This window comes from Protopterus annectens, chromosome 10.part0, assembly GCF_019279795.1.
Source record: "Protopterus annectens isolate FY-2018-M chromosome 10.part0, PAN1.0, whole genome shotgun sequence".
Lineage (NCBI taxonomy): Eukaryota > Metazoa > Chordata > Ceratodontiformes > Protopteridae > Protopterus > Protopterus annectens.
In genome coordinates, this window is record NC_056744.1 from 1,264,611,727 (window position 1) to 1,264,630,112 (window position 18,386).

Below are 18,386 nucleotides of genomic sequence, written 5' to 3' on the forward strand. Positions count from 1 at the left end.
TTTTTTTCTGATTCCTCTTCTGATCAGGAATTATCTATACCACCCTATGAGGATTCTGATGCTAAGGAGTCTATTCCATCTACATCTCCTCCTGAGGATTGTTTATTTGGAGAAACCTTGTATACTTTGAGGAAGCATTTTCATTGGGAGAGTCAATACTTCTCAGAATCAAAAATGAGGCTCAGGGATTTTCTTCTTCTCCCTCAGCACAGGCTTTTAGCCATTCCCCCTGTTTTAGACATTGTGGATGATGTGTTTTCGGAGTCAAGCTTCTCCCCTGACTCCTTACCTCCAGCTCCCAGTAAGCCTGACCGATATTACAGGGTCCCTGACTCACATAAATTTTTATTTAGAAACCCTGCTGCTGATCCTGAAACAATCTCACAGGGTCCAAAGGGAGTTAAGGCCTCAACAGCAAGAAATCGTACCCCCTCTGACAAAGATTCAAGGGCACTGGACAGATGGGGAAAAAAGGTTTATACATCTGCAACCTTGGCAATCAGGGCCTTAAACTGTCAATTTCATATGCTTAAGTACCAACAACATGTTATGGGATTGCTGAAACAGAAAATGATGTTGATTTCAGAATGTGCAGAAAATAAAGAATTGCAGGAATTATTGCATGCGGCTGAACAAGTTGGAAAGCATACTTTGCAATGTGGTTTTGATTCCTTAGAGGCCTCCTGCAGGGCCGCAGTTACTTGATCTGTGATTAGGAGGCATGCCTCATTAAAGGAACAAAATTTACCTGATCATGTTAAAGCTAAACTGCTAGATGCACCTTTACAGCATGATTCTCTGTTTGGTATTAAGGCAAGGAGGTTTTAAAGAAAATGGAAGACAAAGCTAAGACTATGCAAACTGTTAAAGACTTCTTACAAGTGCAGCCACCAAGATTCAGTAGACACTGGCCTACCAAAAATTGGTCCTTTCCTGTGTCAGACAGAGCTCAAAGGGGCAAATTCAGATGCCCTAAGGGTTCCAGATACCAGGCGCAAGATTCATACAGGTCAAAGCAATGGGATGCTTCCACCTCCAAATCTGGAGGAGATAAAGCACAAACCTACAGAAAGCAATCCCAATGACTTCCCTCTGCTTTCACCAAGCACTTATCTTTTGGCAGCACCCATAGGGGGAAAATTAGCACTTTTTAGTTAATAACCCAGGACAAGTGTGTGCTAAACACTGTATCACAGGGATACAGATTCCATTTCCACACTCTGCCAATGGCAAATGGTTGGCCAGATCTGCCAAAAAATCAATGGGCAGAGGCACAGGAACAGGTTACATCCCTCATGGATATGGGGGCCATTTAGACAGTACCAGAACAGGAAAAAGGACAAGGTTTTTACTCAAGACTGTTCTTGGTACCCAGAAAGGACAAGGCCTGGTGGCCAATACTGGATTTATCGATTTTGAACACATACCTGGACATTCCAAAATTCAACATGCTAACTTTGCAGCAGCTTCTGCCCATGCTGGGCAAGAATGCTTGGCTGGTGACTTTAGACCTAAAAGAGGCATACCTGCATGTCCCAATAAGACAATTGTGCAAAAGATACTTCAGATTCAAGGCTGGCTTAATGCATTACCAGTTCTCTGCACTGCCCTTTGGCTTATCTACTGTGCCCAGGGTCTTTTTTGGGGTTTTTTTTGGGTTTTTTTGGATGACTGTCTCATTCAAGCACAGAACAAGGACACTCTTCTTCGACACCTGGCACTTGTGAAAAGGCTTCAAACACGCCTAGGGTACACAATAAATGAAACGAAATCACAACTGGTACCCTCTCAAAAGATAACATTCCTGGGTGCAAGCTTGAATACAACTGCCCAGATGGCTTACCTCACGCCAGACAAGCAAAGGCAACTGACTACTTACTTCAAACTGATGGCAACAAAAACCCAGTCTTCTGCAAGACAAATTCTGCAGGCTCTGGGCTTCATGGCATCCTGCATACTACTGATTCCATATACAGGACTGCATATGAGGAAACTTCAATGGTACCTAAAAAGTTTATGGAGTCAACATTCTCACAGTCTGGAAACAATGATTCCTCTCATTCCCTGCCTGCAACATGAGTTTCTATGGTGGGCAAAGGCATGTCACCAAAACATGGGATGGCCATTCACTCTACCCCTTGCCACCCAAACCATAACAACAGATGCATCAGATTATGCCTGGGGGGCCCACATGGCAGGAAGATGCATTCAGGGCATATGGTCACCAAAACAAATGCATCTGCATATCAACCAAAGAGATGCTAGCTGTTCAAAATGCCCTTACAGCCTTCAAGGACTTACTTCATCCAGGACAACTACTGATAAAGACAGACAACACCACAGTCATGTGGTATATAAACAAGCAAGGGGGCACACACTCATACCCCCTCTGCAGATTAGCCATGGCACTGTGGTACACAGCTTTGACCTACCAAATACAACTTCAAGCTCAATTCCTGCCAGGAAAACAAAACACTCTGGCAGACGATTTAAGCAGAAACCTTATGGACCCTCACGAGTGGAAACTAAATCCACAAGTCTTCAGCATGATAACAGAGAAATGGGGAAACCCAGACATAGATCTATTTGCCTCTCCTCAAAATTATCAGTTGAAAAGATTCTGCACAAGGACTTATCACAGACAAGCATGGAAAGTGGACGCCCCATCCTTCAGTTGGAAAAACCCATCAGTTCATGCCTTTCCTCCTCTGCCTCTTCTCCCCAAGGTCCTCCTAAAAGTCAGACAAGAGAAACCAAAGATGATACTAATTGTCCCGGACTGGCCCCGCCAATACTGGCACCCAATCCTAAGGAACTTGTCTCAATACCCAGCTTGAACCGTGCATCAAAGACCACAACTACTGTCCCAGCAAAACAATCAGATCCTGCACAATCAACTACAGACTCTGAACCTGGCAGCATGGCTGATCATGTAGTCATACAAACAACACCTCTCAATAAAGCTGTGATGGATGTCATTTTGGAAGCCCGAAGGCCTAATACTAGAAAATCTTATGCTGACAAATGGAAGAGATTCTGTGCTTGGAATCAAGCACAAGGAACTGATACAGCAGAACCAAATATTCCTCAGATATTGCAATACTTAACTGAGATGCTTGACAAAGGCCTTTCTTTCTCATCAATTAAAATCCATGCCTCTGCCATTTCGGCTCATTACAATACAGAGCCACCAATTTTTTGTCATCCTTTACTAAAGCAGTATCTTAGAGGAGCCAAAAATTTAAGGACTCCTAGAAGATCACCATTGCCTGCATGGGACCTCAATTATGTGTTGGAAAAGCTCACCCTGCCTCCATTTGAACCATCTGCTACCGCTGATATAAAGTTCTTATCATGGAAAACAGCTCTGCTACTAGTAATTACTTCAGCAAGAAGAGTTTCAGAGCTACAGGCCTTCATGGCTATAGAGCCTTTTATCATATTTTACCCAGACAGGGTATCTCTGAGGACAAATCCTACTTTTATGCCTAAGGTGGTTTCCAGTGTGGCTCTTAACCAAACAATTCATCTGCCACCTTTTATCCAAATCCGCAAAACAAGGGGGAGAGAATTCTGCATTCCTTGGACGTACACAGACAACTAAGATTCTACTTAAGCAGGACTAAAGCTCTAAGAAAAACTGAGCAATTACTAGTGACATATGCTGCAGGATCAGAGGGCAAGGCTATTTCAAAGCAGACAATTTTAAAGTGGATAAGCCACTGCATCCGTTTCTGCTACTTACACCATGGTAAACCTGTGCCCAATGGCATTAGGTCTCATTCCACCAGAGCTGCAGCTACTTCAGCAGCCTTTCTAAGGGGAGTACCAACCAAAGACATTCTAGAGGCTGCTACTTGGAGTTCTGTTCATACCTTTACAAAGCATTATCATTTGCCTCTTTACTCTAAATCCAGGGCAGGCTTTGCCACTGCCGTTCTGCAGGGCCTTATAGCCGCTCCTAATGCTGTTTAGCTCCAGCCCCCCAACCATAGCTTTGGGATTCTACCCAAATGTAATGTCTGGAACAGTGAAACACGAAGAACATAGTACAGTTGTGTACACTTACCATAAATGTAGATGTTCGAGTGTATTCACTGTTGCAGTCCAGGCTACCCTCCCGCCATCCCCCTGTCATTCTGGAGTTTATCTTTCCTTCTTTATCTTCTACAACCTATGTGGTGTATTTGCTTGTAGATGAAGGTAAAGTTTATATTGATGCATGTGTATATATTTCTGCTAACTTTTTGGGGGCACCTGACATCGGGGGCAAGAAAAACTGAAAAAAATGGCGTTGGTTGCATGTTTTATACCCCTGACGACCTAACGTCATGGAAGAGGTGACAGCAACCAACGCACGACCCAAGACTTTGGAATTCAGGCCGACTGAGGGCAACCTGCCAGCAGATTACCCAAATGTAATGACTGCAACAGAGAATACACTCGAACATCTACATTTATGTTAAGTGTACACAACTGTACTTTCTGTTGGGTATGGCTGAGTCCATGCAGTTGTGCGGGTGCTTGTATACTGCACTGGCATACTGTTCAGCATAGCTGTCTGCATCATCTGAGGGTGGTGGTGGTTTGAAGCTGCTGATACCCATCCCTTAGGAGGTTGTAGTCAGCTTTTGAGACGTCTTTTAGCCTGATTACAGCTGGGGAGGGGTTGGGTGGGATAGAAACTTCAAATAAGACAGACTGATGATCTAATCTCACCAGGGAAAAGCATACTATGGGAGTGGTGCAATGGTTGCTCATGTTGTTGAGAACCAAGTCCAGTATGTTATCTCCCCATTTTGGGGATAAGACCAGCTGATCTAGTGCATTAGAACTGATGAAGTCAAGGAATCGGGTGTGCACATGAGTCCAGGTATAGTTCACCCGGTTTATTGTGGGTTAGTTGAAATCACCAAGGATCAGGGTGTTAGGGGGTACCTTGATGTAGTCAAGTAGGTCCAGGTAGGAGGTGTGAGTGTCCTGAGACATGGAGGGGGTCTGTTGCTGGCTAAACTTGGATGGGTGTTTTGCCAACTGTCAATTGTATTTGGAGTAATTCCAGTGCATCATGTTGGTAAACCAGTCTAGAGGTGTGTCTGTCCTTAATGACGATAGAGGCTCCACCACACCTAGTCTTTTCAATCTAATTTTGGGGTCGCAAAGTGTGGAATGAGGTATAGCCTGGTAAGGCAGGGGTGCTCTCTGCATCCCTGAACCAAGTTTCCGTGACTGCACAGACATCGTCATCTTCCAGTGTGAGGAGAGCATCTAGTGAATGCATTTTCAGATTAAGGCCCCTGTTACAGAAGTGACAGACAGCTCCAAATCACTTAAAATGTTAATAAGGTCATGAGTGCTGCAAAGAAGTGCTTTCTCTGAACAGTATAACTATAAAACTGCAATGAGTGGCATTATTGACTGACAATAATCTTCAGTGATTCACCAGAAAAAAAGAAGCTAATGAGGGAGAGGACATAAACATGAAGCAAAAATCAGTGTTGCTTTATAGAACTGGAGACAGATAAGCAATAAACCTTTCTAATTCACTTATACATTAACATAACAGGTTTTTTTTTTATCAACATGTATTTTCTGACCACTTCAACAAAAATTACAAAACTCTAACAATAGTGATTACTGACCGACTATAAATGTTAGCGATTTTTAACCCTCAGTGATTTATCAGAAAATGAAAACATAAGTAAAGAAAGGTGTGGCAGTTGACACAGAGGATTAATGATCTAAACTCTTAGTAAGCTGCTTCCCGTAGTCAAAGATTCTTTCTACCTCCATTTGTCTGTATGACTTTGAGTAAGTTATTTAACTAGATAGTGCTCTTGGATTGCCCATTTACCTGGTTTAAAAAATGAAAAGATAGGTTGTACACCCAGACATAAATACTCATATGTATTTTCTGAACAATACGAACAGAGCTCAAAACATCAAGCATCTGTTTTAGTATTCATATCATCAAGCATTTTTAGTATTCTCAGGGAATGTGGCACTCAAGGGACCACACACTTTCAGAGAGAAGGGGGCATGTGCCCCCATATGTCCCCCCCGAGCTGCCCATGTAAACACCTGAGTGGTAATCTGTACCTCACTTACTGCACTCTTAGAGATCTGGTGCTCCTTGAGTTCCATATGTGAGTAAGGCAAACAGCTTGACTAACACTACAACCAGAGACCTTAATCATAATCATAAGATAACTGGAAATATTTAGACAGATAGGGTCATCACCTAGTGCCCCCCCAATTTTATCCGCAATAAACTACCTCTGCAAATTAAAACTTCAAGAAATACATAGCAAAGCAAAAGTAATCTCTGTGCAATACATTAAATCTCCTGTAATGGAGGCCCATGGGACATACCGGTGTTTTAGATAGATACATTTTGAATGACCATGATTTTTTACTTTAACATTTTAAAATATTTACTGGTGCCTTCAAGACAATAATGCCAAACCCCATGTGGTATATATTCACAACATATAAAGCTTCAAAAAATGAATTATTCTTGAATACTTAAAAGATATAAAAAGGTGTACTGCTTGATGTAAATGTCAGAGTAACATACTATGTTTTAAGCCTGATCAATGTAAAGCATATAGGAGAAGGAGCTTGTAAAATATTAGGCTAATAAAGGAATGGAACAGTCTATTAGTATTTATTAGACAAGCACGTAACATTACATCCGTGGTGGTGCAGCAGTAGCGTTGTTGCCTCACAGCAAGAGGTTCTCTGGTTTGATTCTCGGCTGGAGTGCAGGGAGTGCCTTCTGTGTGGAGTCTGCAAGTCCTCCCCGTGGTTGGGTGGGCGTTTGAAAGACATGCGTAAATGGTAAATAGGTGTGTCATTGTTGAAGGCTGAATGTCGAGCTGGCACCTTGGCATTCGTCAAAATCTACTGCCAATCATTAGTGGACCGGAGTTCCACTGTGGCAACCCCTAAGTGGGAAAAAACGAAAGACAACAACAACAACAGACAAGCAGCTTACATGAAGTTCAAGTCACATTTGGACAGATTCATGGGAAAGGGTTTAGAGTATTTTTGTGTCAAATAATACTGAAGTCTTTTAATTGTTTCTTGTTCTGAATTTTCATGCTATGCTATATTGCAAAGCTGAACAGTGGAGTAGAATATCTGGAAATTCTAGAAATTTAGTTTCCTCATTCATATGTCTGGAAGAGCTGCATCTGAATCATCCCCTTAATAAGTAACATATTTTATTCATTTTTAAGCAGTCTAATCACCACTGTATCCTTTGGACTGGCCCAGGGTTCTAAAAGCCTCACCTCTTTCTGTTTATTTACTTAGAACGGTTTATAACAAGAAGACAGGCTACCCATGTAAAGAAAACAAATAACTAAATGCAGTAGCCTTGAATTCTACCAAGAGCTTCTTTTTATCTGCCGAATTATAATGTAAGCAGAACTCTACTTCCTGTTAGGGGCACATATTAAATTTACAGAATGTACTTTGTTACTGCTGAGAATTTTAATACGATCTCTGAAGCATTTACATCATACTGAGTACAGTTTCCTATATTGGTAAGAATGCACAGCCTTCTAGTAGCTTCCTGTTATCTACAAGATGGATGACCTTTTTAAGGAACTTGAACCCTTTTCACGATTGTTTTCCTATTATTCTTAGTCTCATTATGTTCGGTGTCTGCTAGATAGATTCTACATTAGCACGGAACATTTGCTTTCAGACAAAAGCAATCATATATCAATATCTACCAAGAAATCGTTTCCTTGACAGGACATTGACCCTTCCTTTCCATGATATTCTTTTTAATCATCTAATGCTTCAACAGATTGTTAATGAAAACCTCACATTTTAAGATCCGGTTTGAAAAAAGTACATGCAATATTATACAAGGCACGGATTCACAAAAGTTTCTTCTCACTTTAGGTAATATAGCATAATGTATAACAAGGATTATATGAAGATTATTTCAGCAAATAGTTTAAAGAAAACACAAGACAGATCCGAATGAATGTAATTACTCTTCAGGATACATTAAGTTAACTTCAGCAATAAAAAGTGGGAGCAGGAGAACAAAATATGACATGACATTTGGTGCTTATCAGAATGAAAAATGAGAGAGACATTGATATTAAATGTTGCAGAAATACAGTGTGTCCATAGAGCTCATATGTGTGTGTGTGTGTGTGTGTGTGTGTGTGTGTGTGTGTGTGTGTGTGTGTGTGCGTTAATTCATTGTTTAGGAAAACAGCAATAGACAAAAGATGTCATGTAAATGACATAGCAGCAACTATACCAGGAAAAAAAAACATTTGAGGCTTTCAAAGAATAACACAGCAATCTTTAAACAACAATGCTTTATTCTACATCATGCTATGCCACTTTCCTTGAAAAATGGTATTTACTTACCATAAAGAGACATCTGTGATAAAATGTTTCTTTTTTCTTTTCTATTGGGACAGAATACACCACAATAGTTATTCACCTATATACTTTTTGATGAGCAGACTGGCCCCACTAGGCCATTGTCCTGTTATCAGAGGAAAATTGAGGTGGTATTTATACAGACTTAAGGACATTTGATCAAAAACAGGGAAACTAATTAAAAAACTATGAGAATCTGAAAAACCTGGTGGCTGCAGCCCTTGCAGTCTGTGTCACTGCTGGCCAATCAAAGTTCATGATTCCTTATGTGACACCTTATAGTAGGGAAAGCACTAGGGAAGTGCAGGTAAGCTGATATCCACTAAATGTATGCATTACAATTTTCATAACAACTGTGGCTAACCAGTTTAATCTTTTACTCCATGCAGAGATTGATGCACATGATTCAGGCAGAGCAGTGGAACTGATGGCACTGTAAGATGCATTCTCAAATTGATTTTCTTAAAAATTAGAGCATAGTACAACAAATATAAGACTCATTCTTGAAAAACTAATGTCTTTCAGCTTTTCCCAGTTAGGGGTAGCCACAGTGGAACTCTGGTCTGCCAATGACTGGCAGGTGGATTTTTACAGTGCCGAGGTACCAGCCCGATGCCCAACCTTCAAAGAAGGCTCACCCATTCATGCACACACCTACCTGCATGTCTTTAACATCACTCGACTGCTGGGAGGACATGCAGACTCCACACAGAAGGCACTCCAGCCGAGAATTGAACATGAGAACCTCTTGCTGTGAGGTGACAATGCTAACCACTGCACCACTGTGGCTCATTCTTGAAAAGTTTCCTAAAGAGGCTAAAGAAATGATTAACATAGCAAATCAGGAACTGACTGGATAAATCAGGAATCCCAATATTTGCACAAAAAAAAAAAAAAGATTGACCAGGTAGAGGTATAGAAGTTAGCTGTTAAACATGGAAATATAATCAGCCACTGAATAAAATGAGCAATACCAAAACTACAATTGAAAATCTGGTTTGTGTATATGAGGTATGATTCTTTATAGCAAGTTGGGTCTTGGCATTATAAGTCTTTCACACATTATAGGATCTTTTTAGCACACTTCCATTTAACACTCATTTCTACTTGCACCATCATGATAGATTTTGCTGGGGGGAGCTCTTCCTTAAGCATATAACCTACAGTTAAAGACAGCAGCACAAGAAAGGGCAGGATATGAGAAGTATAATGATGCTGAGACCACTAGTCTAAGATGTACTGCAGTGGAGTTGTTATAACTGAGTGAGACACACATTATTGATGAGTAGAGTATGAATGTTATAGGTGGAGAGAAAAATACACTGATACTATCCATGTATAATTCACTATACTGGAGATATAAGATACACAATATTTCTATCTATACATTAATATTTACAAAAACTGCAGTGGTGGTGCTGCGGTAGCATTGTCGCCTCACAGTAAGACATTATACTGTTCAATTCTCAGTTAGAGCATCTTCTGTGTGGAGACATGCGTGAATGGGCGTACCTTCGTTGAAGGTTGTGCGTCAGGGCCGGCAACTCCGCACGTAAAAATCTACTGCCAACCATTATCAGACCAGAGTTCCACTGTAGTGACCCCTAACTGGGAAAAGCCGAAAGACACAACAACAACCACATTAATATTTACAAAATGAAGAGACTTAAATAAATACACACATGTTAACCAGCCAGTCCCATTGGGCATGTGCACTCCCTTTTCAGGGTCAGCTCAGGAGTAACAGATGGCTGCTGCTCAATGTCAAACAAGAGACAAATGGAGGGTGATGGAATCAAGCCTTCGACCACAAGAACTGCTGCTCACAGCCTTAACCCTCTCTGCCAACTGCCACACTTGCAGACTTACAAACTTTTCTGTGAGAGCTAATTAGAGACCTTGTAGTCAGGTGTGAATGACCTGAGCCATACCTCCCTGGTCTATATGAAAAGAGACATGGAAGAGCTCTATGATCATGTATGACCCTGACCCTGAATAGCATCCTGCCCTCACCAAGAATGATACCACAGTATAAAGAAAAAAATTATCAATTTCAACAATTGGCTAAGTTTCTGGTGTAATTCAAAGGGGATCCAGTGTCTGTCCTCCTGGGATAACATGCTCAACAAGCCACGCTGCTTCACTAGAGATAGCCTGCACCTGTCATCCTTAGGCTTTCGAATACTGGCCAAGGCTCTTGCCACCCCCATAGTGCCTTTTTTAGCCAAGGCTCAAAATACAAACCCACCACTGTAAATAGCACAAGTAACAAAAAACTGAGGGTAATGCTACTCAATGCCAGAAGTCTAAACCTCAAAATGCACGCACTAGAGGCACTCCTCAGTATGGAGAAAATCGATATATGGGCAGTAACAGAAACCTGGTTTAAGGCTCCAGAGAGCATCCCAGCATGAGGCTACAACTCATACCATACATTTTGGCTACAGAACCTGGACCGATATATAAAAGGCAGGGGCGTATCCATATTCATCAAGGATACCCACACCTCCACTTAGTGGCACAGCACGATGCTTCAGAGATCATACACATGCAACTAACAACGGGCAAAACTGCAATTCAAATTGTAGCTTGCTACAGATCACCCACCATGTCCCAGGACTCCAGTTCCTTGTTTCTGGAAACACTGGGAAACATAAAGGTCCTACCAAACACCCTAATATTGGGTGATTTCAACTCCCCAAACATTAACTGAGAGAACTACTCAAGTACTAACTCCCTTGCCCAGCATTTCCTAGAATTTATAAACTCAAACACCATGGATCAACTGGTCAACACTCCCACCAGAGGTGACAACATATTGTACCTGGTCATCACCAACATGGGTGACCGGTATTCCACACCAGAGGTCAACCCCTTGCTGGTTAGATCTGATCATAAACAAATCACTTTGGATATCCACATTCCACCCCCACGCTCGGACAAGGAAACCACCATGAAAAACTTTTCAAAAGCAAACTTCATGTTACTTAAGACTGAGGTGGAAAGTTTCAAAGCACCCATAATAAAGGATAACGTTGTCCAAGCTGCAAAATCCTTTAATAATGCATTCTACGGGCACCTACAAGAATGCATGGGTCGTGCTATCCCAAGTAAAACCAAGACTCACTCCTCCAAAAACAGGAAACCAGTCTAGTGGACCCCTGCCATAAACAAGCTATACAACAGAAGGAGGAAACTAGTACAGAAAAGAGTAAAATCCCAAGAAGGGAAGACATCCCTGATCAGCATCAGCAAGAAACTACGATCCCTCATAAAATCATCCAAGGCGAGCTTCGAAAGAAAAATTGCCAAGGACTCCAAAGATAACCACAAGGCATTCTTTAGATATGTCAAGAATCTAAGCAGCAATGCTCAGATCTGCTCGGAGTTAGTGCAGAATGGCACAAAATACAATGAACCGACCGATATCGCCAACATCCTGGCAGACAGTTTCAGTGCAAACTTCACCCCCCACCCCAAAAGGGTGCATAACCATAGAGTCACACAGCAATGAATATTCTGCTCCACAAAGGTGGAGCCACAACAGACCCCGGGAACTATTGCCCCATAAGCCTGACTAGCTTGGTCTGCAAGGCTATGGAGCACATCATCATTGAACTCGTTGACAGAGACATTGGGAACCTCCAAACACTGGACCCTACCCATTTCGGCTTTGTTAAGGGCAGTTCATGTCTCCTAAACCTGGTGGACTTCTTTGAGACCGTTACCGAGGCTATAGACGAGGGAAAGGTGGTACACACAGCCTACCTACACCTCGCAAAGGCCTTCAACACCATTCCCCATTGTGGTATTATAGACAAGCTCACCAGCCTGAACATAAACCCCTATGTCACAAGATGGGTTGCCAACTGGCTCACAGACAGAACCCACATGATGAGAGTTGCAGGAGCTAGGTCCGATTCTAAACCTGTTACAAGTGGTATTCCTCAAGGCTCAGTCCTAGGACCCCTCCTGTTTGGCATATACTTCTCTGAGGTACAGGCAAGCACAGAAGGACTATGGCTGACGAAGTTTGCTGACGACTGCAAACTAGAGGCTATAATTGACTCTCCGGCTGACACAGACATCCTCCAAACAGGTCTCACTGAGACAGATACCTGGTGTCAAAATCATGGCCTCAAGCTAAATGCCAAAAAGTGCATAGTCATCCCCTTTGGAAAAAACAAAGTACCCACAAACTACCACATAGGTGGCAGTCCCCTAAATACGGAAGACGTAATAAGGGATCTGGGGACCCAAGTAGATAGTAACCTCTTCTTTAATAATCGCATTGCCAAAGTGGTTAGAAAATCCTTCTGTGTGGCCCACCTAATCACAAAAGGGTTCGCATCCAGATCAAAAGAGGTCTTTAAGCCCCTCTACTCATCACTCATCAGACCCCATCATAGAGTACAACTCCCCATTTGGGATGTACCTTACAAGACACTTGCAACAGCTGGAAAGACCACAGAAGTACCTCACCAAGAGGATCACTGGCCTCAAACAGATGCCCTATGCAGTTCGACTGAAGAAATTCCAGCTGTACTCGGTTGCATACTGCCTACTCAGAGGCAATCTCTGCCTGACATACAAGGCCATGTCCAACCCAGAATTGATCGACATGCTCCACTTAAAGAAAACCATATCCCCTTGAGCCACATGCTCTAGGGATCTAAACCTCACCCCAACAATAAATAGGACGTGCTGGAGGGATAGATTCCTGTCCCAGAGACTTCCCATGCTTGGAACAAGATTCCAATGTACATTAGGCAGAGCTCCTCCCTAACACTCTTCAAGAGAAACCTTGACGAGTGCATGGGAAACAGAAAGTTTACTTCTGGGATCACTTCAGTGACTCTGCTGGAGAGAGGCACAGGGGGACTAATCTAAGGGGGCGGCAAAAGCCAACACATTCTGGCTAGGCTTATAAATGCCTTTGGGCAGATAGCCTAGTACCTACCTATGAACGTATAATACTGATTCTGAGGAGATATCATATTTTATAGCATGAGAGATGTTGAGTGTTTATATTGTTAATTATGGAAATAGGCACCATTCTTTTCTCAACAAACATGCACACAGAAATAAATTTCTTGCTCTCACCTGAAAGCTCAAGTCTCACTGAACAAATATATTGCTGTCAGTAGGACTGGTATTCATAGAGAGGCTAACTGGAATTTCTAATATATGAAGAGTTCGGTGCGTGAAGTGCCAGAGAGCTAATCAGAGACCTTGTAGGCAGGTGATAATACCTGCATGGCAAGCAAAGGAACACACAAGAAAACAGAGATGCAGCAGAAATAGGATGATCATTGCTGTGTTAACATATGGCAAAAGCAACACTACAGCACCATGCATGTCCAACATCTGGAATGTCAGAGTTACTTCTCGGTTCAAAGGGCCACCATAGAGGACAGCAGGAGTACCTTAAGGTTCCTGCCCAGAAGAAGAGGAAATTCCTGCTCTCCCAGACACACCTTGCAGTATACCACTCAAACTGCAGATAATGAAAATTTGTACAGAGGCCACAAATCTGGACAGCTCATTAGCATATTTCCATTCCTAATAGCATAGCCCCTCACACATCAAATATGAATTTAGGATTCCACCATTCAGAAACTCAAATTTAAAAAGCTAAAACAGAATGACAAAATGACACAAAGTATAAGCAGAACAATCAAGTTTTATTCGGGTTACGGGCTGACTAAAGTGTACTACTATAAAAATAAAATATATATTTATTTGTAAAAATGTAATTAATAATAAATGCAGGACTGCAGATTTAAGTGTCACATGACTGTTTTTTCTTTACATTTGGTCAGGCCCCACACATATACAGACAGTGGACTGGAACCAGGTTTTAGCATTTGTATGTTTCTGTCAAGCACTGCAAAAGCCAAGAATTAAATAAGAACATGCATTCTTCTGCTTGGTGTTTTAAGGGCCAAAATGTGTGGCATAACTAATGGCCATGTCAAGTCTTTGCGCAAATAAATATCCAGCAATGTGATAGGTGTGATGAGCACTGTCAATACGTGTGATACATGCTAACAACACAGACAGCATCACCCCAAAGAAAAAGAATTAACATGCTTCAACACAGGGAAAGGTTAAGGGCCTAATCACCAGCAATAACTGCCTGGGCGATAAGAGCATTCATCAGCTTGTGTACGTCTATGCTCTTCAAGCTAGGAGGCTACCAGAACTTTGGATACTTATTCCTCAATCAGCAATCTCTGCAACTTTGAAACAACAAAAAATGATCTACCACTGATACAGCAAATGTGAAACATACACACCAAACTGTCTAGTTCTACCATAGGTTCAGCTTACTAGTCAAACAGCCATTAAATAAGCACAAAGACAGCTGCAGTTTGCTTGAGCTAAGACAATCCCATGCCACTTGTGCAAAAAAAAAATAAAAAACACTAGCTTAATAAACTGACTACAGCTAAACAAGCATTATTCTTACTTAGTTTGGTATACAACATGCAGAGAATGAATGAGATATGAACTTCACAAATGAGATGGCATGTACTAACTCCAGTGTTAACTGCAAAGTGAAATCACAACTTTTGTCAAAGAAAAATGCTCTCATACTAGCAGTCTTAATTTAAATTGAAGAGTAGTAAAATGTCTTCATAGTGGCTTTATTTAGGAATGATCTGAGGTGGTGGTGGTGCGGTAGCGTTGTCGCCTCACAGTAAGACATTGTCCTGTTCGATTCTCAGCTAGAGCGTCTTCTGCGTGGAGACATGCGTGAATGGGCGTACCTTCGTTGAAGGTTGTGCGTCAGAGCTGGCAACTTGGCACGTAAAAATCTACTGCCAATCATTAGCGGACTGGAGTTCCACTGTGGCGACCCCTAACCAGGAAAAGCCGAAAGACGCAACAACAACAACACTCTGACTATAGGTGCAAAGCCAGCAAATGGTATAGGAAGAAAGGGCTATCAACAAAGTACAACAGCAATACCTTGTAGAAAAATAAAGGAAAATGGACATCATATGATAATGACTCACCCTTGACTGTTGCTTTTGAGGAAACTGAAGCAATATTCTGTTTTGTTTAATTGTTAAGCACATTGAAGGCCACACTCACCTCTCTCAGGTGTTTCTTCAGGAACCAAGGGCAGCTGTGCAACTTGTTCAGTCAAAAGAAATAAAATGATAAAAAATCATCACCACTGTGGCCAGGTTATGGGGTGTAGTGAGGAAAGACACTGATCTATAACACATTGAGGTGGTGGAGTTGATAAAGGCCAGGCACAAGTTCAGTTGGCTGAGGAGAGGAGGCACTTGTCACTACCACTATGGACAGATTGATGCATTGTTTCCTGCAGGTACTGCTTTCCTTAGTACTTTTTCCAAGGTATGGTTTTGGTAGTTGGACAGATCCTTGCTGCAGTTACATTATTATATTATAGAGGCATGTTGCATACCCTCAGTTCATTGGTGGTCTGCAGAGTCCATACAGGAAGCCGTCCTGAGTCATTGATCATTGCGGTGATCTTTACACCAAGCTTCTTCACCCGCACTGCTCTCTATAAAGTGTGTTTAATACCAGGAATGTCTCAGCTTGAATTGTATTCTAGTGCTCCACTTGTTGTTTTGATATTGTAGGACTGGAGAAGGTGTTTAACTACCCACAAAATGGAATGTCCCATATAACAGCAAAATGCAGTTACATTTATCTATAATGACATTTTCAAAAGTTCGGGATTTCTGTGGAAGCATAGCACCTCCATCCAAATTCAATCATTTCTATGTCTTTTAGGGAACTGCTACACTTCAGTGGAGTTACAGGAGAGGGGTAGATGATATAGAAAGACAACATAAGCAAGTTCAACTTCTACACACTAATATAAACTATAACTATGTCTACAAGTGTAGCTAAAGTTTATTCAAATTTGCAAGAAGTTTACAAGTTCAATTGATTGTGCTAAAAACATTACAGACAATTGAGCAGTACCTATTTTGGTCTCATGTTTGACTATAACAAGTACAATTTATTGTGTTAAAAAATAGTCAAACTATTATGATTTGCATCTCACACTTGACTACCTGGAATGCATTGTACCATAAGAAAAAATTTAAAAACGGATTTGCTGGAAATTAGAAAAAACTGCCCTTAAGATAAGTTCATTAGAATGCTGTTTTTTTGCTGTCCTTGGGATTCTGAAAGGTGTCCACCATGATCATGTTGAGGCAGCTGCTGTTTACTGAAAGGCGCTCACCATGATCGTGTTGAGCCAGTTGCTGTTTACTGAAAGGTGCTGACAATGATCGTGTTGAGCCAGCTGCTGTTTATTGAAAGGTGCTCACCACGATTGTGTTGAGCCAGCTGCTGTATACTGAAAGGCGCTCTCCATGATCATGTTGAGCCAGCTGCTGTTTATAGAAAGGAGCTCACCATGATCGTGTTGAGCCAGCTGCTGTATACTGAATGGCGCTCTCCATGATCGTGTTGAGCCAGCTGCTGTATACTGAAAGGCGCTCTCCATGATCGTGTTGAGCCAGCTGCTGTTTATAGAAAGGAGCTCACCATGATCGTGTTGAGCCAGCTGCTGTATACTGAAAGGCGCTCTCCATGATCGTGTTGAGCCAGCTGCTGTATACTGAAAGGCTCTCTCCATGATCGTGTTGAGGCAGCTGCTGTTTATAGAAAGGAGCTCACCATGATCATGTTGAGCCAGCTGCTGTATACTGAAAGGCACTCTCCATGATCGTGTTGAGCCAGCTGCTGTATACTGAAAGGCGCTCTCTCCATGATCGTGTTGAGCCAGCTGCTGTTTACTGAAAGGTGCTCACCATAATCATGCTGAGCCAGCTGCTGTTTACAGAATGGTGCTCACCATGATCGTGTTGAGCCAGTTGCTGTTTACTGAAAGGTGCTGACCATGATCGTGTTGAGCCAGCTGCTTTTATTGAAAGGTGCTCACCATGATCGTGTTGAGCCAGCTGCTGTTTATTGAAAGGTGCTCACCATGATTGTGTTGAGCCAGCTGCTGTTTATTGAAAGGTGCTCACCATGATCGTGTTGAGCCAGCTGCTGTATACTGAAAGGCGCTCTCCATGATCGTGTTGAGGCAGCTGCTGTTTACTGAAAGGAGCTCTCCATGATCGTGTTGAGGCAGCTGCTGTTTACTGAAAGGTGCTCACCATAATCATGCTGAGCCAGCTGCTGTTTACAGAATGGTGCTCACCATGATTGTGTGGAGTCAGCTGCAATTTACTTTCTGGAAACAGCACAGCTTTGAGATCATTAAAGATTAATAAAGTGAAAATGTTAAGCTGATAACACAACTTAAGAATCCTGCACATGGCCGGTGCAGGGCCTACACTGAGGGAGAGTCAGCTCCAGTGGCAGCTGTCTAATGTGAAAAGCAGAACTGGTAAACATTATGCATGTAAGTGTGCTAACGCAGCTTAGCAGGTTTATACTCTCACAAAAGCACCAATATGATAAAAGCTACTTATCAGCCTTAAAGGGCAGATTGCATATTTGAAATGTATTTTTTTTTACTAGATTAAAGGGAGGAAATGTGAGGATATGACAGTAGAAAAAAGGAGACACAAACAGAGAGGAAGACATGAGGGAAACAGGAAAGGTAGGAAGATTACAATTTTTCTGCAGGACAGGTGCCTGTTTTCTCTAGGTAAAATGGGAAAGATGTAAGGGAAGTGACAGAGTAGCAAGCTAGTGAGGGTAGTTAGCAGGGGAAAAAGCAAAAGCACATGACAGAGACAAGACTGAAATGAATGGTGCAGACACACTGAAGGAGGGGGATGACAATGGAGTTTTAGACAGAAAATAAATAAAGGGAAGATGATGGCTATGGTGAGGATAAGACAACAATTTGATGGGGAAAAGGAGAGTATTGCCCCCAGTACCTCCCTGCTCATATCATACCAACTGGGAGTTTACAAACAACTTTGGGCTCCCACACCGCTGTATCCTGACTCAGATAC

At 42.0% G+C, this 18,386-nt stretch overlaps 1 protein-coding gene across 1 annotated transcript in view; it reads right to left on the reverse strand.

Moving 5' to 3' along the window:
- The window catches only part of ASTN1 (astrotactin 1), a 5,143,480-nt gene that overhangs the window by 949,613 nt on the left and 4,175,481 nt on the right, over nt 1-18,386 (reverse strand). The gene's annotated exons all lie outside the window — the stretch shown is intronic.